Genomic DNA, 23,889 nt, shown 5'->3' with positions numbered 1-23,889 from the left:
ATGGACACCGAGATCTCTCTGCTCATCCACACTACCAAGTATCTTACCATTAGCCCAGTACTCTGTATTCCTGTTACTCCTTCCAAAGTGAATCACCTCACACTTTTCCGCATTAAACTCCATTTGCCACGTCTCAGCCCAGCTCTGCAGCTTATCTATGTCCCTCTGCAACTTGCAACATCCTTCCGCACTGTCCACAACTCCACCGACTTTAGTGTCATCCGCAAATTTACTAACCCATCCTTCTACGCCCTCATCCAGGTCATTTATAAAAATGACAAACAGCAGTGGCCTCAAAACAGATCCTTGCGGTACACCACTAGTAACTGAACTCCAGGATGAACATTTCCCAGCAACCACCACCCTCTGTCTTTTTACAGCTAGCGAATTTCTGATCCAAACCGCTAAATCACCCTCAATCCCATGCGTCCGTATTTTCTGCAATAGCTTACCGTGGGGAACCTTATCAAATGCTTTACTGAAATCCATATACACCCCATCAACTGCTTTACCCTCATCCACCTCTTTGGTCACCTTCTCAAAGAACTCAATAAGGTTTGTGAGGCACGACGTACCTTCCACAAAACCGTGTTGACTATCCCTAATCAAATTATTCCTTTCTAGATGATTATAAATCCTATCTCTTATAATCCTTTCCAAAACTTTGCCCACAACAGAAGTAAGGCTCACTGGTCTATAATTACCAGGGTTGTCTCTACTCCCCTTCTTGAACAAGGGGACAACATTTGCTATCCTCCAGTCTTCTGGTACTATTCCTGTGGACAATGACAACATAAAGATCAGAGCCAAAGGCTCTGCAATCTCCTCCCTAACCCCCCAGAGAATCCAAGGATAAATCCCATCCGGCCCAGGGGACTTATCTATTTTCACACTTTCCAGAATTGCTAACACCTCCTCCTTATGAACGTCAGTCCCGTCTCGTCCAATAGCCTGTATCTCAGTATTCTCCTCAACAACATTGTCTTTTTCCTGTGTGAATACTGATGAAAAATATTCATTTAGCGCCTCTTCTATCTCTCCGGGCTCCACGCACAACTTCCCACTACTGCTCTTGACTGGCCCTAACCCTAGTCATTCTTTTATTCCTGACATACCTATAGAAAGCTTTAGGTTTTTTCTTGATCCTACCTGCCAAAGACTTCTCATGTCCCCTCCTGGCTCTTCTTAGCTCTCTCTTTAGGTCCTTCCTGGCTAACTTGTAATTCTCAAGCGCTCTAACTGAGCTTTCACGTCTCATCTTTACATAAGTCTCCTTCTTCCTCTTCACAAGAGATTCAACTTCTTTAGTAAACCACGGTTCCCTCGCTTGACCACTTCCTCCCTGCCTGACAGGTACATACTTATCAAGGACACCCAGTAGCTGTTCCTTGAACAAGCTCCACATTTCAACTGTGCCCATCCCCTGCAGTTTCCTTCCCCATCCTATGCATCCTAAATCTCGCCTAATCGCATCATAATTTCCTTTCCCCCAGCTATAACTCTTGCCCTGTGGTATATACCTATCCTTTTCCATCGCTAAAGTAAACGTAACCGAATTGTGGTCATTATCACCAAAGTGCTCACCTACCTCCAAATCTAACACCTGGCCTGGTTCATTACCCAGTACCAAATCCAATGTGGCCTCGCCTCTTGTTGGCCCATCTACATACTGTGTCAGGAAACCCTCCTGCACACATTGGACAAAAACTGACCCCTCTAAAGTACTCGAACTATAGTGTTTCCAGTCAATATTTGTAAAGTTAAAGTCCCCCATAACCACTACCCTGTTATTTTTGCTCCTATCCAGAATCATCTTTGCAATCCTTTCCTTTACATCTCTGGAAATTTTCGGAGGCCTATAGAAAACTCCCAACAGGGTGACCTCGCCTTTCCCGTTTCTAACCTCAGCCCATACTACCTCAGTAGACGAGTCCTCATCAAACGTCCTTTCTGCCACCGTAATACTGTCCTTGACTGACAATGCCACACCTCCCCCTCTTTTACCACCTTTCCTGATCTTACTGAAACATCTAAACCCCGGAACCTGCAACAACCATTCCTGTCCCTGCTCTATCCATGTCTCCGAAATGGCCACAACATCGAAGTCCCAGGTACCACCCATCCTGCAAGTTCACCCACCTTATTCCGAATGCTCCTGTCATTGAAGTAGACACACTTCAAACCACCTTCTTGCCTGCCGGTACACTCCTGCGACCTTGAAACCTTATTCCTGACCTCACTACTCTCAACCTCCTGTACACTGGAGCTACAATTCAGTTTTCCATCCCCCTGCTGAATTAGTTTCAACCCTCCCGAAGAGCATTAGCAAATTTCCCCCCCCAGGATATTGGTACCCCTCTGGTTCAGGTGTAGACCATCCCGTTTGTAGAGGTCCCACCTACCCCAGAATGAGCCCCAATTATCCAGGTATCTGAATCCCTCCCTCCTGCACCATCCCTGTAGCCACGTGTTCAACTGCTCTTTCTCCCTATTCCTCTCCTCACTATCACATGGCAGGGGTAACAAACCAGAAATAACAACTCTGTTTGTTCTAGCTCTAAGCTTCCACCCTAACTCCCTGAATTTCTGCCTTACATCCCCATCCCTTTTCCTACTCATGTCTTGGGTGCCTATGTGAACCACAACTTGAGGCTGGTCCCCCTCCCCCTTAAGGATCCCGAAAACATGATCCGAGACTTCACGGACCCTGGCACCTGGGAGGCAACACACCAGCCGCGAGCCCCTCTCGTTCCCACAGAATCTCCTATCTATCCCCCTAACTATGGAGTCCCCAATAACTAATGCTCTACTCCTCTCCCCCCTTCCCTTCTGGGCAACAAGGACAGACTCTGTGCCAGAGACCCCATGGCTTACCCCTGTTAAGTCCTCCCCCCCCCAACAGTATCCAAAACGGTATACTTGTTATACAGAGGAACGGCCACAGGGGATTGCTGCTCTGACTGCTTCTTACCCCTTCTAACAGTCACCCACGTCTCTTCATTTCTAGGAGTAACTACCTCCCTGTAGCTTGTATCTATAGCTGTCTCTGCCTCCCGAATGATCCTGAGTTCATCCAGTTCCAGCTCCAGATCCCTAACACGGTCTTCAAGGAGCTGGAATTGGGTGCACTTCCTGCAGGTGTACCCAGCTGGGACACTAATGGTGTCCCTCACCTCAAACATCCCACAGGAGGAACATTGCACTGCCTGCACTGACATCCCTGCTAACTTCCCTTACTAAGAAATGAAAGAAAAAAAAAAGCTTACCTGCTCTCACTCCGAGTCTTTTTTTTAGGTTAGAGGAGGGGGAGGGTGGGGGACACTGCATGTGTAGTGTCTCGGGTTTCCTCCCCGTTCAAATTTATTGGGCAAAAACCTTCCCAGGCCTCTCCGCGGCCTACTTCCGGTTTCCTGCTGCTCGGGAAAAAAAAGCTCTGAAAAAGTAAGTTCAAAATCAAAGTCTCTTACCTTCCAGCTCTCCTCAAAAGAATCGCTCCCCTCTCTGCTTGCTCCGGTGGAACAATGAGAGCACAGAACACCAGGGAGCAGCAGAGAACAGGGGGTGGCCCTTCAGTCAAAGTCACCCTGACTGCTGCAGAGGATGATGCACTGGAAATAGGCAGAGTCCTGGTGGATGGCCATTAGAGTTGGAGAGATGGAAGTTTTCCAGATATCTGGTAACACAATTTGGTACTACATTGCTGCATAACATCCAACACTCACTCATGTAGATGCTTATCATTGCATAAGAATGATTGTTGTATTCTTCAAGCAGGCCACAAATCATACCCTAACTAGTGGAACCTGAAAATCAAGGAGACAGTGAGCAATTCAGTTCTACAGATGGGAAACATTTGCAAAGGTGCAAAGATGCCTGCCCTCTCAATTTAATGGACAACAAATACCAAAAGTATAGAGTAACAGTCATCTTATCTTCTTTTATATGTTTGCTAACCAGGAAGCTGTCATGCTGCTTTCATCATGCAACAATCTACCAAACTGACTCTAATGTCTCAAATCAAATCAGAATGGTTCACTGGTGATCAAGATTATACTCTGTAATTATAGCTTATCTCTTTAGTAAAGCCTCCATAGAAGCAGGGGGAAAACAATATAACAAAACCATTGCTACTACAAGAAGTCTCATTGTGCAGTCCATAGTAGAGTGAGGTTTCAATTTAACTGCCTGGATAATCAACTGGTGACCTGCAATACGGCACAGCCAAAGTCTTCAGAACTGTCACTAGCTTTGCAATAAAGAAATGTTTGTTTGAGAAACTGGAATTGTTCCAATTAATGCAAAGAAGGCTAAGACAAAATTTAATCGAGGGGTTATGATATTGTGAAATGTTTTGATAGTGTAAAAAGGACTAGAAACTTTCCACTGGTGGAAAGAGGACACAGATTTGAGGTAACTGGCAAAAGTCACAGAAGATGAACAGAAATGTTTTGTGCATGTGGTGATACTATGCTGTTTTGATATATTTAGGTTTTAGGTGCAGTTGCTTTAAGAAGCAGTGTTTTGTTACAAGAGTCAGTTTGTCTGGGAAATCATGCAACTCAAATGTTGAGAAGGCAGGATGATACCTGATTTTAGCTAGAATATGTTACTTTGTAGAGTTATTGAACCTTTTGTTTACTTAGCTTCACCTGTGATTTTAGGCAAGGTATACAAAGTCATGTGGTTAATGGGAGGAGCTAATCTTACAGGGCAGAGCAGTTCCATTTTCATTCTAAAATAAAGTCCGGTTGTTGCCTGGGCTGATAGAAGAAAGAAATGTATCTCTACCTCTGTCTCTCCAAAGGCTTTCTAAAAGCTCCAAGACTGTTAATCTAAGTTACATGTAGTATGCCTGTGTTTTGCAAACTAATTGAAAAGAGGAGTTTAAGTCTATAAGATAAATATTGCTTGATTGGAACGCATTGTGATAGGGTAGCAGTTAAGAATTGTATCTTGCCATGTTTAAGTAATGTTTAATCGTTAAAAGTTAAGCTAATTAATTTGTCATAATTAAACCGTGTTGTCAAATAAAGTTTGTTTTGATAAAAGTTTTCCAGTGTGTCAGTAGAATCGCGGCTGGAGTGAAACATCTTATCCTCACACTAATGCCAAAATGAATAATTGTTGGGGTCTAGTCTGGCTTCATAATATTCCTTGGAGTTTCTGATCTGGTACCATAATATGCAGTAAATTGTTATGATCTGAAATGTACTGCATGAAGGGGTAGTTGAAGCAGATTCAATATTAATTTTGAAAAGTGAATTGGATATACGCTTGAACATGGCAGATTTTCTGGATTACTGGGAAAGAGCAATGGAGTGGGACTGATTGCTGTTTTCAGAGAGCCATTACAGGCACAATAGGCCAAATCTCCTCCTGTGCTCTACAGTTCTATGATCCTGCATGCTGAAAAGGATAATGATTAAGATTGGTGGGGCTGTTGGAACATGGGAAAGGAAAGTCCAGTATCTCCCACAAGTTCAGGAGAGTGCACAGGAAGGGGAGGACATGAAACAGGATTATTCCCAGACAGGGAATTGAGTCCAACTCATAGCTCAGGGATTTAATAAATATGGAAGTTAACACATTGACTAGATTCACTTCACTCTGCCTGTTTTCCATTCACACCCTCACAAAGTCCACCTCTAAGTTAGAAGGATATGGATTAATCCCAATCCATAGACTAAGTCTGAACTGTAGGAGGTGCTGTATTTTAGACATTGGATATGATTTTATCATGGACTTTGTGACTCCAGTGTCAGGGCAAAACTTGGAACTTGAGCCCACACTTGCCGACAGCAGTACTGCTTCAGCAATTTTAGCCTCCTCACTGACTGCCTCCGGGTTTGTTGTCCAAACAAAGTTCTAGTTGGAGCCTCAGCAGCTGCAGTAGGAGAGGTGGACATTGCTGAGGCAGGTAGGAGGCCTTCAAAATTGAGGGGCATTCAGAGAGGTAAATAAACAAATAAAAATCTGAGGGGCCAAAAGGCAATCCCTTCCTGATGGCCAATTATAATTGATGGTAGCTTTCCCTGCCCAGGGTCCTACTATGGGGCATAGAATCTCCAGTTTCAATGGCTGTCCCAATGGCCTCCACAAAGCTGGCAGTCTCTGCATGTGAGGTGGGAAAAAATGCTGATAGATCCAAAGTGGCACTAAGTAGGTCCTTAAATATTTAAATTGGCTGCCCGCCACCCTACCGCATATAAATTTCCCTGGAGGCAGGAATGCATTGGGAAGCCATCCCAAAGTAGTCCCATGCTGTCTTCCCACACCTCATAGCCTGTTACTTGGAACCAGCTAAATCCTAACCATTAAATACAAGGTCCAGCTATCCTCGCAAATGGATTAACAAGATTCCACAGCACAATTCGCAGCATTTTTCAAAGAGAAATAGTTTGTTGTCCTGTCCAATATTTAGCCCTCAACCAGAAGCTAAAAAAAAATCCAGTCACTATTTGATTGCTGTTTGTGGAAGCTGCTGTGACCAAATTAGAACATAGAACATTAGAACATAGAACATTACAGCGCAGTACAGGCCCTTCGGCCCTCGATGTTGCGCCGACCAGTGAAACCAATCTAAAGCTCCTCTAATCTACACTATTCCAATATCATCCATATGTTTATCCAATAACCATTTGAATGCTCTTAATGTTGACGAGTCCACTACTGCTGCAGGCAGGGCATTCCACGCCTTTACTACTCTCTGAGTAAAGAACCTACCTCTGACATCTTTCCGATATCTCTCACCACTCAATTTAAAGCTATGTCCCCTCATGTTAGCCATCACCATCCGAGGAAAAAGCCTCTCACTATCCACCCTATCTAATCCTCTGATCATCTTGTAAGCCTCTATTAAGTCACCTCTTAACCTTCTTCTCTCTAATGAAAACAACCTCAAGTCCCTCAGCCTTTTCTCATACGATTTTCCCACCATACCAGGCAACATCCTGGTAAATCTCCTCTGCACCCTTTACAACACTTCCACATCTTTGCTATAATGCGGTGACCAGAACTGTACGCAATACTCCAAGTGCGGCCGCACCAGAGTTTTGTACAGCTGCAGCATGACCTCCTGGCTCCGAAACTCAATCCCTCTACCAATAAAAGCTAACACAACCCTATCAACCTGGGTGCCAACTTTCAGGGATCTATGCACATGGACACCCAGATCCCTCTGTTCATCCACACTACCAAGTATCTTACCATTAGCCCAGTACTCTGTATTCCTGTTACTCCTTCCAAAGTGAATCACCTCACACTTTTCCGCATTAAACTCCATTTGCCACGTCTCAGCCCAGCTCTGCAGCTTATCTATGTCCCTCTGTAACTTGCCACTTCCCTCCGCACTGTCTACAACTCCACTGACTTTAGTGTCATCCGCAAATTTACTAATCCATCCTTCTTCGCCCTCATCCAGGTCATTAATAAAATTGACAAACAGCAGTGGCCCCAAAACAGATCCTTGCAGTACACCACTAGTAACTGACTCCAGGATGAATATTTCCCATCAACCACCACCCTCTGTTTTCTTACAGCTAGCCAATTCCTGATCCAAACCACTAAATCACCCTCAATCCCTTGTTTCCGTATTTTCTGCAAAAGCTTACCATGGGGAACCTTATCAAATGCTTTACTGAAATCCATATACACCACATCAACTGCTTTACCCTCATCCACCTCTTTGGTCACCTTTTCAAAGAACTCAATAAGGTTTGTGAGGCACGACCTACCCTTCACAAAACCGTGCTGACTATCCCTAATCAAATTATTCCTTTCTAGGTGATTATAAATCCTATCTCTTATAATCCTTTCCAAAACTTTGCCCACAACAGAAATTGGTTGGTCACATTTCCCATATTACAACAATGGCTACATTTCAGAAGTACATAGTTGGCTGTAAAACACTTTGGGAAGTTCTGAGGTAAATAACATGGAGGACAGCTCAACAGAGAACAGTCCCGGCAGAGTACTGAACTTGGGAATTTGGTGAGTGAGGGAATTCAGCACGGAGATGGAAGTGGTGTTGTTCTGTATTTTTACAGAACAAGAAGTGGTGCAAGAGAAGGAGTGAGACACAGTGAAACTTGAGAGCAGAAGTCAAGAGCATTATCTAGGAAATCTAGCAGTGATTTGTTGGTGAGGTTTACAGTTTTTTTCTCTGGCCTGGGACAGTAGTTTAGACTCGTATTGGAGAGATAGAATTATTCTATTAATGTAAAGCTTAACAAGATAAATAACTTAATATAAATGCAAATTATGGACAAGTGAGATTTCTAAACTTCAAACCTTAATAAAACAAAATACACCAAAGATGACAAGGCAGTCGATATGTTGCTGCTGTGGCATGTGGAACCTGTTGGACACCATTGTGCCCCAAAGCAACCAAATCTGCAATAAGTGTCTGTTGCTCAAATATCTGCACAGAGTTGAAGAGTTAGAGTCAGAGCTTCAGACACTATGGTGCTTCAGGGGGGGAGAATGTTGACAAGGAGACATTTTGTTTCTGGGGGGCAGGAACACCCCTTAGGTTAGGTACTTCAGATTTGGTCAAAGAAGCGTTCTGATTTGACCTCAGCACAATATGTTGAGGAGCATCCCATCAGGACAAACTCATTATTGTTGGTAATTTCAATGCTTGAGTGGACACAGACATGTAATACATAGAGAGGAATACTAAGACACCGCAACATTGGCAGAACAAACTCCATCACCTATTCCTTCTCTTTGAGTGCAGCAAGTTTGATCTAACCATCACAAGCACAGACCTCCATCAAGTAGACAAACTGATAACAGCATGGATGCACCCTAGATCTAAACACTGGCACAGAATCAAGCCACAAGGACTTTTGATGTAACTGTTCTTCAAGAAATGGCCAAGAGACAAGAACTGGAACACAAACAAACACAGGAATTGCTGCTATCCCAGAGAACAATGTGGCTTTTGAAGATTTTTGGAGAAAGTTAAAGGATATTACAACATGGCATCTGAGGTCTTAAGATTTGTTAAATAAAAGCATCAAGACTTGTTTGACAATGACCAAGACGTAGACAAGTTTCTAAGTGAAGTGCAATCACCAGCAAAGGAATTCCAGATGCAATTATTCAAAATACATGCTGCAGGTCAAACTAAGAGAGATAATGAACTGATGGTGGGAAAATAAAGTAGCTTCAAATTGCTGCTGATAAAAATGACCTAAAAGCTCTACATAAAGGTCTGCAATTAGGCTATGGGCTCCAAAACAAATGGTGTACACACATCTTCTCAGCAGATGGTAGACAGCTCATAAAAGATAGACGTGTGATTCTCCTTCATTGGACCGAACACTTCAGTAATCTCCTAAAGCAACAATCCATAATGTGCAATGGTACCCTTCAGTCACTTACACGGCTCCACACTCCAGAAGAACTTGCTCTCAATGCTTCTCAAGTGGAAATCACAAAACATTTTCCAGGTACAAGTCACCAGTAGCTGATGGCATCCCACCTGAAGTATTCAATTACAGAGAGACTGATGGTTAAGAAACTCATTAGTCTGGAACCAGGACACTGTATTTCAAAACTACAAGGATGTCTCCATAATCTCTACAAATGGAAAGGGAGTAAGCCATCTGTGACAGTCAATGTGAAATATCACTTTTTCAACAGTAGGAAAAATTCTTGCAAGTGGTATTCTAATTTGGATTATCACTCACCTTATTGACTCCGTAACCAGAATCACAATGTGGCTTCCATACAGGCTGGGGAATAGTGAATATGATCCTCACAATATGTCAAATTCAATAAAAGTCTTACAAACAGAATGAAGATATTGATAAGGTGTTCAATGACTTGACCAAAACTTTTAACATGAAAAACATGAAAGGCCTGTGGAAGGTTCTATGCAAAATGACTGCCCTGAAAAGATGATGAGTGTCATTCACACATTTCATGATAGTCAGCATGATGCAAAGTGATATGTCATTGGATCCCTTTCTTGAGACTAACAGCACTAAGCAAGACTGTGTATTAGTTCCAGCTCTGTTTGCCACATATTTTTCAGCCTTGATCCAGTATGCACACAAAGTTCTTGACACTAGAGTACACCTTCAATTCAGGACAGATGGCAAACTCTTCAAAGGCTGAAGGTTTGCACAAAGGTTATTGAACAGCTAGAGTAAACTCTTGTTTGTGAGCGAGTAAGTTCTCAAAGCATATACTCCAAAGGACCTTCAGTTGCTTAGTGCTTGCTTTGCCCAAGCTTCAGAACACTTTGGCCTGACAATGCGCCTGAAGATTACAGGCATCTTGTGAACCTGCCCCTGGCCTCATGCTCTATGACCCCAATGTTACCATCAACAACACCCCACTCTATTCAGTACAGGTGTTTTGCCATCTTGGGGTATCCTCTCTAATAACATGACTTTGGATAACAAAATCAGCCATCGCCTGACAAAACCAAGCTCATCATTTGGCAGGTTCACTTAGACTTTGGAAAGAACATGAATATTATCTCAGAACAAAGATCAAAGTCTACCAGGCAGTGGTTCTTACGTCATTTCTTTATGGGTGTAAGACTTGGACAACCGACTGGCATCACGCAAAATAAGTAGATGCATTGCATCTCAGCTGACTGAGATTTATTTGCAACATCAGATGGCAGGACAATATCCCCAGTAAGGAGATTTTTACATGTGCTGCATGGCTGGCATTGAGAGCGTCCTCATCAGAACTCAGCTTTGCTGTGTTGTGGGAAATCACCACACGGAGTCAGATTTAAAGATTCAACATGCAGTTTATTGGACAAAACTTTGGGAGAAGTGCTAGGCACTCCGCAGTGCTCGCAGTCACCTTCTCAATTTTAAAATGGCAGCTGAGCTTCTTTTATACTTTTCAAAGAATCGACAAGTAGAGACATTAGCAGTTATCACATCATTATACATTTCAAAGAGTCGACAAGTACAGACATTAGCAGTTATCACATCGTTAGCCGATTATGCCCCCCTATCAACGACTGATCTTGTTAACAAAACTCATTGTTTCGGTTCTGCTTTATCTTAAGCTAAGGTGATCATCTGGACCTCAAGGTCTGGTTTATTTCCTGTAGTAATTAGACAATAACAGAATTTATCTCATTGTGCAATGTCTATGCCTAAATCAGCACATCTTAATGTCTTTCCACAGAGTCCATTTTGTACCAGGTAACCATCTTGTATCTTTTAATTTTGGTGTTCCCTCTGGCAGTGTCTCACTTTTACTCCAACAGCTGGATCAGTCATATGATTCACATCAAGGATTCACACGTTCTCTGAAGCAGCTGATCATGGGAACCCATGCCACACCAAGGCACCAAAAACTTAGACATAAAAATAATCTGAAAGTCAACAGCAATGCTTACAAGCAAGATCCCAAAACATGGGGAAAATTCTGATGCAGCTCAATACCTTAGAAAGTGCTTTTTCCACAACTCTTAATGCTGGCCTCTCTGTGGACCTCCACAAAGAGGCCAGCATGTCTGCAGAAAGGGCAATGACTGCACGACTAGTGCTGACATCGCTACAGATTGTCAGTATGCCTCTCATCAAGGTAAGTCTGTAAGTTATGATTCTGTGAGTATGTTTATGTCAGGTTGTTGCTTGACTAGTCTGTGAGACAGCTCTCCCAATTTCAGCACAAGCCCCCAGATGTTAGCAAGGAGGATTTTACAGGGCTGACAGGGCTGGGTTTACCATTCTCATTTCTGATGCCTACGCCAAGACAGGTGGTCTGTCTGGTTTCATTCTTTAGCATGTAGTTAGCATGCAGGAACAGCAAGTAGTTTGGAAGTCAAACAGAATGTTGAACTTTACTGCAAGGGGGATGCAATATAAAAGTAGGAAAGTTTTTCTGCACCTGTGCAGGGCATTGGTGAGCCTACAGCTGGAGTATTGTGTGCAGTTTATTTAAAGAGGGACATACTTGTACTGGAAGCAGTTCAGAGAAGGTTCACTAAATTGATTCCTGGGATGAGAAAAGATTGAAGATGTTGGGCCAATACTCATTGGCATTTAGCAAAATAGTGGTGATTTGATTGAAACATATAAGATTCTGAGAGGGGTTGACAGGGTAGTGATGCGCTACTCAAACACGAGGCCTGAAGCTCGGTAAATGAAAGGCTTTTATTTACTGTAATGAAGCAGCCAGTACTTATATACACTATCCCAGACTGAAGGGGTCCCGGCCAGAGCAGGGACTCTTATGCCTCTCCCAGGAGGCGGAGCCCGACTGGGATGTGCCACAACACTACAGTACAAAGGTGTAACAACCCCACCCTAACCCCAACAGCAACAATAGCACAACCCAACAGTAACATATGTACATCCTTGTAGTACTGGCCAGCCCCTGGCTCAGTACTATCCAGTGGGAACCAACGATGGTTCACCACAGGTAGATTCCGAGAGCCAAAATAAGATGCCTCCTATTTAAAACAGAATTGCAGAGGAATTTCTTCTCTCAGAAGGTTGCTAATCTTTGGAATTCTCTATCCCAGAGTAAGTGGAGGCTGAATCATTGAATCAGTTCATGGCTGAGTTTGGACAGATTTTTGATCTTTAAGTAAGTCAATAGTTATGTGGAGGGGTGAGGGTATGGCTGGGTTAAGGATGGGGAGGGAGACGGTGCAGGCAGGGAGTGGAAGCTAAGGCCATAATAAGATCAGTCATGATCTTATTGATAGAATAGGACTGAGGGGCCAAATGGCCCACACCTGCCCCTATTTCTCACGTTCTTATGAGATCATGAAAGGTACCATATAAATACCACTCTTTTTCTTCTTGAATCATATGCTATTTCTTAAGATGAGGAAAGTTTCAATGACTGCCCCAACAACCTCCCTTCATAGAATGTGAATCAACTTTATATAGTGCTTCCTACCCCACTTCCCAATATTCAATCACGTTTAGCTCTTAAATCAGCCAGCAAAACTTCTATAGTCTCATCAGAGAATGTGGAAGTCTTTATTGCTGCTCCTTCAGATATGTTTGCAACTATTCCACCATTATTCAAACTGTGATGTCCCCCTGCATCTTACTACCGTAGCTGCTGTCTATTTCATATATAACCAATGGTTATAACCATTGAGGACTACATAATTGTTCCATTACTGCCCTGCATGGACAATGATGGCTCCAGGAGAAAAGTTCATTGGCCCCTAAGGAAATCAAGAAAGGGCCACTATCGGAAAGTGGAGTTAATGTAGAACTTCCATCACAATCTTACTGAACGACAGAGCAGACCTGATGGGCTTTATAGCCTAATGCTATGAACGCACTTATTATGTTCTTTGCAGTGGAGCCATGTAGGCAGATGGAAGTTGCCTTAAGTCCCACCACTAATTCACCAACTAGAGAAAAATCTAACTCTTAATCAGCAAATTGCATGATCAAGATCACATAAAAGAAAAGTACTTGACACCCATAGTATTTAAGAGGCAGTGGTTGCACCCATACAAAATTGGCAAATGGAAAGAAAGCAGAGATTGGTGATGAACAGTTATTTTCAAACTGGAGAGTAGTAGACAATGCTGTGTCCCAGGAGTCAGTATTAAAACCATTACTCTTTTTATTCTATATTAGTGACCTAGACTTGGGTATACTGCATTATTTCAAAGTTTGCAGGTGGCATGGAACTCAGCAGTGTAGTAAACAGTCAGAAATATAGTAACATTCTTCAAGAGGACGTAGACAACTGATGAGATGGGCAGGCACATGACAGATGAAATTTAACACAAAGTGTGCAGTGATTCATTTTGGTAAGAAGACTGAGGAACACAATATAAACTGAATAGTGCAATTTTAAAGGGTATGCAGGGACATAGAGACCTAGGGGTGTATGCACATAAGTCTTTGAAGTTGTCAAACCATGTTGAAAAAGTTGAAATATGTGTCCTTGGCTCAATAAATAGAGGTTGGAATACAAAAGCTAGGAAGTTATCTGAAACACGTAGAAAGCATTGGTTAGACTGCAGCTGGAGTATTATGGTCAGTTCTTCCATCACACTTTAGAAAGTGTCAAGGCTTTGAAGCGGATGCATAGGCGCTTTACCAGAAATATATCAGTCATAGAGGATTTCAATTGTGTGGAGAGACTCGAGAAGCTGGGAGTTCTCTCCTTACAGCAGAGAAAGACCTTAAGGGGAGCTTTGATGGAGGTGTTCAAAATCATGAAGAGTTTTGCGAGAGTAAATAAGGAGGAACTGTTTTCAGTGGCAGAAGGGTTCTTTCTAAATGACAGTTTTAAACTAATTGACAAAGGGACAAGAGGAAATGTGTGTTGGGGGAGGGGAGAAATTATACAGTGATTGTTATGATCTGGAATGCACTGTCTAGAAAGGTGGTGGAAGCAGATTCATGAGCAAATTTAGAAAAATAATTTGATAACCAGTTAAAGCAGATAACTTTGCAACATTATGTGGAAAGAGTAGGCTGTGGGACTAATTGTACAGCAGGAATTTCAAATGATAATGCAGAATGGCTTCCTTCTATACTGTATCATTCTATGATTTTATAATATCAGTTTGATCCTTAACCATGATTGGAAACATTTATGTTTTTGAAAAGAAAATTAGAGACAGATTGCTTTTGGCTCTGTGATAATGAAGACAAATTCTGTGTGATCTGAGACGTGTGAACTTATTATTCCTGCTGTTTATGACATCCTCTGAACTCTGAATGTCTCAGAATCATCTTCAGATGATGTCAGAATGAAATAGTATTCTCAAAATGATGTCTCAAAATAATACCCATTGCTACTTGTATACAACGGCACCATGTAATTATGAGAGATTGAATAATTGCTGACTTCTTTTCAACAACATGTTGGTCCTCTTTCTGTTTCTTCAGTGTGTTCACATATAGCAACAGTTTAGGGTTAAAAATATTACTCCATATGTAATAAACAGAATGTTGTTCCGATAGTGGAGCTTAAATGGGCTTAGTTTTCTCGTAAGGAAGATCTCATAACTCACTTGTGCCTGCAGTACTCGTAAATGATGGGTCTTTCACACTTATGAAATAAAATCAGTAATGCACTGCTACCAGTGCATTATCCTCTATTTATATTCATTGTTGCTTTCACTAACTTTGACCTACTGCTCTGTATCATGCATTGTATTTCAGAAACAGTTTAAAATGTCCTCTGTACAGTAAAATAAAAGAATATCAGAGTGGTAGTAATGTATTTCATATGATGCTGTTATCAATGATGCCAGTACAGAGATCTGTGACCAATGCTTTGGACTTTCAGCTAGTATTTTTCATTTTTTGCTCGGTTTGGAAATGACTGAAGATCCCAAGTGTTTTATCTATGATAGATTGTTTAAAAATGCAATTAAGGTTCTTGGAGGGATGCCACAAAGTGATATATAATGATATTTCAAAACAAGGATGATAAAACAATTTGTAGTATATGGTGTAAACAATAAAAATGCATCTGTAGTATACTTTCTTGAGGTCTCCTGGTGGTAATTTACAAAAAAAAATCAAAGTGAAGTTAACAAGCAGAGAGATTTTACCATGTTATAGACACCACCAGCCAAATATCCTGTATCCAGAATACCCAGCTTCCTTCTATATCTCATACTAAAATACATCAGGATTTGCAAAGCATTGCATACCTTTTTTACAATCGTTAATTTCATTTTCCATTCTTATTTTTAAAAGTTCAACTGTTTGGGATCTAAAAGCCTTTTGTTGCATGAAACATGCTATGAAGGAAACAATTCAAATTCAAATAAATTCTCTCTTCATCAAGGCAAGAATATTCACAATATTGTATAAACCACAATACATATTTCTTTATTTCACAAAAAAATCACAGCATGTTTTAAACCAACACAGGTACTTTTGTGATTAATTAAATGAGTTTTAGGTATTAGCATCCTCTGCAGTAAATGAGGGGTGGGATTTTCCCCAAAACATTAACGGTGACAATACAGGAGTGATCGGTCTTTTCGGGGCACTCTGGATGGCGATCTTTTGACACTCAGTCACTTTTTTTTAGATATCTGGGAGCTTGGTGCCAGTAAAGGGGGCGGGAGCAGCGGGGTGGAGCCTAAACTCACTGATAAAACCGGCTTCAGAGTGCTCTGATGCCACTTTGCTATGGCGCCCCAATCTGCCAGTGAACTGGGAGACCTCCTCCCGTCCCCCACAGACATCGGACCTCCTCCCACCCCCGCCTCCCACCCCCACACCTTTATTGGCAATGTGCTCTTCCCCCACACCAACATAGGTCGCTAACATTGGGGCATCAAGGCCTTCGCATAGGCCCCCGCCATCATAATCCCCCCCCCCAGTCATAGCCCCCAGTTCATCATTCCCCTGCCACAGCCCCCACGCAGGTCTCACCCCCACTCAGGCCCCACCCCTTTGGCACTGCCTTAGGCACACTTACAGTGTCCAACTGACACGGCCAGTGTGCCTAGTAGGCACTGCCCAGCCATGCCCCTGACCAACCAGGGCTTCAATGGCGTCTGATCCCGCAAGCATGAGCATGGCAACTGGTCTCCGCTAGTGGAGACCAGTAGTGATTTACGCCAGCGTGATGTCTCGCTGGAGATGTGGGAAAGCATCCAGGAGGCGGCAAAGCATGTTTGCCAAATTCTTCAATCATTTGATGCTAATACGCCTTGTGCCCTTTCTGGGCATGAAGCGGTTCGCATCATTAAAAAAGGGCCAGGCAGATAGCAGTCTGTTTTGTGCCAGGCACAAATCTGATTTTTAGCCTCGCATGTTCTTTTCCCAGCTCGCTGTGCTGATCGATGGGGCGCGGCGAGAAAAATCCTGCCCGAGGTCTCTTTCATGATATACCTGTACATGTAGGAGTAGAGGCAATATTGCCATGACCATCTAACTTCAAGCAGAATTTGGTGCCCTTTCAATTAAAAAAATGTACTGAGGGAACTGAGAGTGGAAATTGCAGAGACACTAGCCATATTTTTTCAATCTTCCTTTGAGTCAGGGGTGGTGCCAGGGGACTGGAGATTTGCAAACATTACAGCCTTGTTTAAAAAAGCCTGTAAGGATAAGCCCAGTTATTACAAACCAGTCAGTTTAATTTTGGTGGTGGGGAAACTTCTGGAAACTAGAATTCGGGACAGAATTAGCATTCACATGGACAAATTAAGGAGAGCCAGCATAGATTTCTTAAGGGAAAATCATGTTTTACTAAGTTGCTGGAGTATTTTAAAGAGGTAACATAGAGGGTTGATGAGGGCAATGCTGTTAATGTAATGTACATGGACTTCCAAATGGCAGCTGATACAGTAAGAAGTCTCACAACACCAGGTTAAAGTCCAACAGGTTTATTTGGTAGCAAATACCATAAGCTTTCGGAGCACTGCTCCTTCGTCAGATGGAGTGGATATCTGCTCTCAAACAAGGCACAGACACAGAAATCAAGTTACAGAATACCAATTAGAATGCGAATCTCTACAGCCAGCCAGGTCTTAAAGGTACAGACAATGTGGATGGAGGGAGCATTCAACACAGCTTAAAGAGATGTGTATTGTCTCCAGACAGAACAGCTAGTGAGATTCTGCAAGATCAGGGGGAAAGCTGTGGGGGTTACTGAGAATGTGACATAACTCCAACATCCCGGTTTAGGCCGTCCTCATGTGTGCGGAACTTGGCTATCAGTTTCTGCTCAGCGACTCTGCGCTGTCGTGTGTCGTGAAGGCCGCCTTGGAGAACGCTTACCTGAAGATCCAAGGCTGAATGCCCGTGACTGCTAAAGTGCTCCCCCACAGGAAGAGAACAGTCTTGCCTGGTGATTGTCGAGCGGTGTTCATTCATCCGTTGTCGTAGCGTCTGCATGGTTTCCCCAATGTACCATGCCTCGGGACATCCTTTCCTGCAGCGTATCAGGTAGACAACGTTGGCCGAGTTGCAAGAGTAGGTACCGTGTACCTGGTAGATGGTGTTCTCACAAGAGATGATGGCATCCGTGTCGATGATCCAGCACGTCTTGCAGAGGTTGCTGTGGCAGGGTTGTGTGGCAAGAGGAAACTTGAGAAACTCGGCATCACCACCAGCAGCAACCAAGCCTCCCCCAGTACCACAGTAGAAAACAGTACCACTGCAGGAAAGTCCATTGTCAACTTATCGGAATCTCCACAGCTGATACAGTGCCACACAACAGAATTGTGAGAAAAGATTTAGCTCATGGAATAAAAGGGACAGTGGCAACATGGATACAAAATTGGCTGACAGGAAACAGAAAGTAATTGTAATGGTTTTTCAGACTGGGGGAAGATGTGTAGTGGAGTTCCACAGGGGTCAGTATTGTTACCTTTGCTTTTCCTCATACATATTAATGATCTAGACCTTGGTATACATGAAACAATTTCAAGATTGCAGATATAAAAACTTGGAAGCATTGTAAACTGTGAGGAGGACCGTGAAGCAATTCAAAAGGACATAAGTTCAATGCAGAGATATGTGAGATGATACATTTCAGTAGGAACAATATGGAGACACAGTACAAAATAAAGGGTACTATTCTACAGGGTGTGCAGGAGCAGAGAGACCTTGGTATATGCCCTTGGAATCCAAGGAGCTTCTACAACTACATAAAGGCCAAAAGAGTAACTAGGGAGAGAGTAGGGCCTCTTAAGGATCAACAAGGTCATCTATGTGCGGATCCACAAGAGATAGGTATGATCCTAAATGAATATTTCTCATCAGTATTTACTGTTAAGAAAAGCATGGATGTTAGGGAATTTGGGGAAATAAATAGTGATGTCTTGACGAGTGTACATATTACAGAGAAGGAGGTGCTGGAAGTCTTAAAGCGCATCAAGGTAGATAAATCTCCGGGACCTGATGAAGTGTATCCCAGGACATTGTGGGAGGCTATGGAGGAAATTGCTGGTCCCCTAGCAGAGATATTTGAATCATCGATAGTCACAGGTGAGGTGCCTGAAGATGGGAGGGTGCCTTTGTTTAAAAAGGGCTGCAGGGAAAAGCCTGGGAACTATAGGCCGGTGAGCCTCACATCTGTGGTGGGTAAATTGTTGGAAGATATTTTGAGCGACAGGATCTACAGGCATTTAGAGATGCAAGGACTGATTAGGGACAGTCAGCATGGCTTTGTGAGTGGAAAATCGTCTCACAAATTTGATTGAGTTTTTTGAAGGGGTAACCAAGAAGGTCGATGAAACAGTGCAGTTGATGTTGTCTACATGGACTTTAGCAAGGCTTTTGACAAGGTACCATGTGGTAGGTGTTGCAAAAGGTTTAATCGCACGGGATCCAGGTTGAGGTAGCTAAATGGATACAAAATTGGCTTAATGACAGAAGCCAGAGGGTGGTGTAGAGGGTTGTTTTTCAAACTGGAGGCCTGTGACCAGCGGTGTGCCTCAGGCATCAGTGCTGGGTCCACTGTTATTTGTCATTTATATTAATGATTTAGATGAGAATATTGGAGGCATGGTTAGTAAGTTTGCAGATGACACCAAGATTGGTAGCATAGTGGACAATGAAGAAGGTTATCTCCGATTGCAACAGGATCTTGATCAATTGGGCCAGTAGGCTGATGAATGGCAGGTGGAGTTTAATTTAGATAAATGTGAGGTGATGCATTTTGGTAGATTGAACCAGGGCAGGACTTACTCAGTTAATGGTAGGGCGCTGGGGAGAGTTACAGAACAAAGAGATCTAGCTCTTTGAAAGTGGAGTCACAGGTGGACAGGGTGGTGAAGAAGGCATTCAGCATGCTTGGTTTCATTTGTCAGAGCATTGAATACAGGAGTTGGGCATCTTGTTGAAGTTATACAAGACATTGGTAAGGCCACACTTGGAATACTGTGTACAGTTCTGGTCACTCTATTATAGAAAGGATATTATTAAACTAGAAAGAGTGCAGAAAAGATTTACTGGGATGCTACCGGGACTTGATGGTTTGAATTATAAGGAGAGGCTGGATAGACTGGGACTTTTTTCTCTGGAACGTAGGAGGCTGAGGGGCAATCTTATGGCGGTCTATAAAATAATGAGGGGCATAGATCAGCTAGATAGTCAATATCTTTTCCCAAAGGTAGGGGAGTCTAAAACTAGAGGGCATAGGTTGAAGATGAGAGGGGAGAGATACAAAAGGGTCGAGAGGGGCAATGTTCCACTCAGAGGGTGGTGAGTGTCTGGAACAAGCTGCCAGAGGTAGTAGTAGAGGCAGGTACAATTTTGTCTTTTAAAAAGCATTTAGACAGTTACATGGGTACGATGGGTATGGAGGGATATGGGCCAAAGCTTAGAGGTTTAAAAAAAAGGGCGGCATGGACAAGTTGGGCCGAAGGGCCTGTTTCCATGCTGTAAACCTCTGTGACTCTATGTGCATTAAGTCATCAAAGGTTGCAGGACTGGTTCAGAGAGATGTTAATAAAGCATACTTTTCCTAGGCAGAAACTGTCAGATATATGAATATGTTCTCCTTTGCACATGTTCCCTTTTGTGCTCATGCCAGCATTCTATAAAAAGGCCACCTAAAATTCAACCAAATCTAGACTGATTTTATTGATCTAAATGTGAACTCTACTGGAATAATTGGAAATAGCCAAATTTAGTCCAATTTAAGCTATCTAACACCTTTAACTTGTAATTTATTGCAAATACTTCCAGTCTCCTCAGAATTAATATTTTTTAATGCAAGAAAATTGAAATGAGATCCCATTCACTTTTCACAGAACTAACTAAAAATATCAGGCAAGCCTCAGTCAGCGACATATGGGGCTGGATGTCAGGGGGGACAATGAACTACCTGCCGAACAGACTGACTCTTAAAAAGCTTGCATTGCAGCAATAACACACCAGGGACAGCATAAACAGGCTGAGGGTTGGACCTCTACCCCTCATTGGACAAGAAGTTCCACCCTTGAGAGCTGTCGGCCTATCAGATTGACCAATAGCTTGAGCAGTCTCAGTCATGCTAAAAGTCAGCAATGGGTGCTGCTGGGATGGCAAGGGCAACTCAGGAAGAGGATTTGGGTGACCCAGTGCAATGGAGGTTCACCGGATTAATCCCTGGGATGGCGGGATTGTTTCATGAGGTGTGATTTTGGAAACTGAGTTTTGAAGAATGAGAAGTGATCTTATTGAAACTTACAAATTTCTGCCAGGATATGACAGAGTGGCTATGGATAGGATGTTTTTCGTGGCTGGTGAGTCCAGGCCCAGAGGACATAATCACAAAATAAGGATAGGCCATTTAAGATTGAGATGAAGAGGAATCTCTTCACTCAGAGGGTGGTGAATGTTTGGAATTCTCTACCCTAGAGGGCTGTGAAGGTTCAATCATCGAGCATGCTCAGAACAGAAATCAATATATTTCAAAAGACTAATAATGTTAAGGGAGATAGTGTTAGAAAGTTGCGTTGAGGTTGATGATCAGCCGTGATCTAATTGAATGGTGCAGCACTACTCCTGTTATGTTGTTGACAGCGCTATCAAGTGGCATATATGCAGCAACAACCTCACCACCAATGCTCAGTTTGAGCTCTGCTGGCGCCAGTTGGCTCCTGATCTCATTACAACCTTGGTCCAAACATGGAGAAAAGAGCTGAACTCAAGAGCTAAGGTGAGAGTGACTGCCCATAACATCAGGACTGCATTTGACCAAGTGTGGCATCCAAGGACCCAGCAACATATGACCCCTGAGGGGTCTTCACAGGGTGGATGTGGAAAGGATGTTTCCCCTTGTGGAAGAATCTAGGACTAGGCGTCACTGTTTAAAAATAAGGGATTGTCCATTTAATACAGAGGGTGAGTTTTTGAATCTCTGTTCCTGAATATTTTTAAGGCACAGCTGGATAGATTCTTGATAAGTAAGGGACTGAAAGGTTTTCAGGGGAAGGCAGGAATGTGGGGTTGAGGTTACAATCAGATGAACCATGATCTTATTGAATGTTGGAGCAGGTTTGAAGGGCCGACTGGCCTACCCCTGCTCCTAATTTGTATGTTCACCAAATTGAAGTCAGTGGGAATCAGGGGAACACTCTCCGCTGATTGGAATCACATCTAGCAGATAGGAAGAGGATCGTGGTTGTAGGAGGTCAATCATCTCATCCCCAGGACATTGGTGCAAGTGTTCCTGAACGGTAGTGTCCTAGATCCAACCATCTTTAGTCATTTCATCAATGACTTCCCTTCCTCAAAAAGTCAAACTGGGGATTTTTACTGATGATTGCACAGTGTTCAGTATCATTTGTGGCTCCTCAGATACTGAAGCAATCTATGTTGATATGCAGCAAGATCTGGACATCATTCAGGTTCAATAGTGGCAAGTAACATTCATGCCACACAATTGCCAGCTAAAGATCATCTCCAACATGAAATAGAACCATTTTTCCTTGATATCCTGGGGATTACTATCACTGAACCCCCACTATCAACATCCTGGGAGTGCTATTGACCAGAAATGAACCTGAACTAGACATATAAATACAGTGTCTACAAGGTCAAATGCAAAGATTCCCTGGCTAGTAACCCATCTCCTGACTCCCCAAAGCCTGTCCACGAGGCACAAATCAGGAGTGTGATGGAATACTCTCCACTTACCTAGATGATTGCAGGCCCAAGAACATTCAAGGAGTTTGACACCAATCAGGGCAAAGCAGCCAACTTGATTAGCACCCTATTCCCCACCTTAAATACCCCCTCCCTCCACCACTGATGCACAATGACAGCAGCATGTACCATCTGATGAATCAGGGACAGGACTGGTTACTTCAAGTGCCGGGTTTCAGGTGTTTCAGAAGGGACAGGGAGGGAGGCAAAAGAGGTGGGGGAGTGGCACTGTTGATCAGAGATAGTGTCACGGCTGCAGAGAAGATGGACACCATGGAGGGATTGTCTACGGAGTCTCTGTGGGTGGAGGTTAGGAACAGGAAGGGGTCAATAATTTTATTGGGTGTTTTCTATAGGCAGCCCAATAGTAACAGGGATGTTGAGGAGCAGATAGGGAAACAGATCCTGGAAAGGTGTAATAATAACAGAATTGTCATGATGGGAGATTTTAATTTCCCAAATATTGATTGGAATCTCCCTAGAGTAACGGGTATAGATGGGGAGGAATTTGTTAGGTGTGTTCAGGAGGATTTCTTGACACAGTATGTAGATAAGCCTACAAGAGGAGAGACTGTACTTGATTTGGTATTGGGAAATGAACCTGGTCAGGTGTGAGATCTCTCAGTGGGAGAGCATTTTGGAGATAGTGATCATAATTCTATCTCCTTTACAATAGCATTGGCGAGAGATAGGATCAGACAAGTTAGAAAAGTGTTTAATTGGAGGAGGGGGAATTATGAGGCTATCAGGCAAGAAATTGGAGGCTTAAATTGGAAAGAGGTTTTCTCAAGGAAATGTACGGAAGAAATATGGCAAATTTTCAGGGAATATTTGTCTGGAGTTCTGCATAGCAACGTTCCAATGAGACAGGGAAGTTATGGTAGGTTACAGGAACCATGGTATATGGTCAAGAAGAAAAGAAAAGCTTACAAAAGGTTCAGGGAGCTAGGTAATGTTAGAGATCTAGAAGAGTATACGGCTAATAGGAAGGATCTTAAGAAGGAAATTAGGAGAGCCAGAAGAAATCATAGAAACGCTACAGTGCAGAAAGAAGCCATTTGGCCCATCGAGTCTGCACCGGCCACAATCCCACCCAGGCCCTATTCCCTTATCCCAACATATTTACCCTCTAATCTCTCTAAACTACGCATCTCAGGACACTAAGGGGCAATTTTAGCATGGCCAATCAACCTAACCCGCACATCTTAGGTCATGAGAAGGCCTTGGCAGGCAGGATTAAGGAAAGGCCCAAGGCATTCTACAAGTATGTGAAGAGCAAGAGGATAAGACATGAAAGAATAGGACCTAACAAGTG

The sequence above is a fragment of the Mustelus asterias genome, chromosome 7 (assembly GCF_964213995.1).
Source record: "Mustelus asterias chromosome 7, sMusAst1.hap1.1, whole genome shotgun sequence".
Taxonomy (NCBI): domain Eukaryota; kingdom Metazoa; phylum Chordata; class Chondrichthyes; order Carcharhiniformes; family Triakidae; genus Mustelus; species Mustelus asterias.
The sequence above is the reverse complement of the archived record's forward strand: the minus strand, read 5'-3'. Positions refer to the sequence as shown.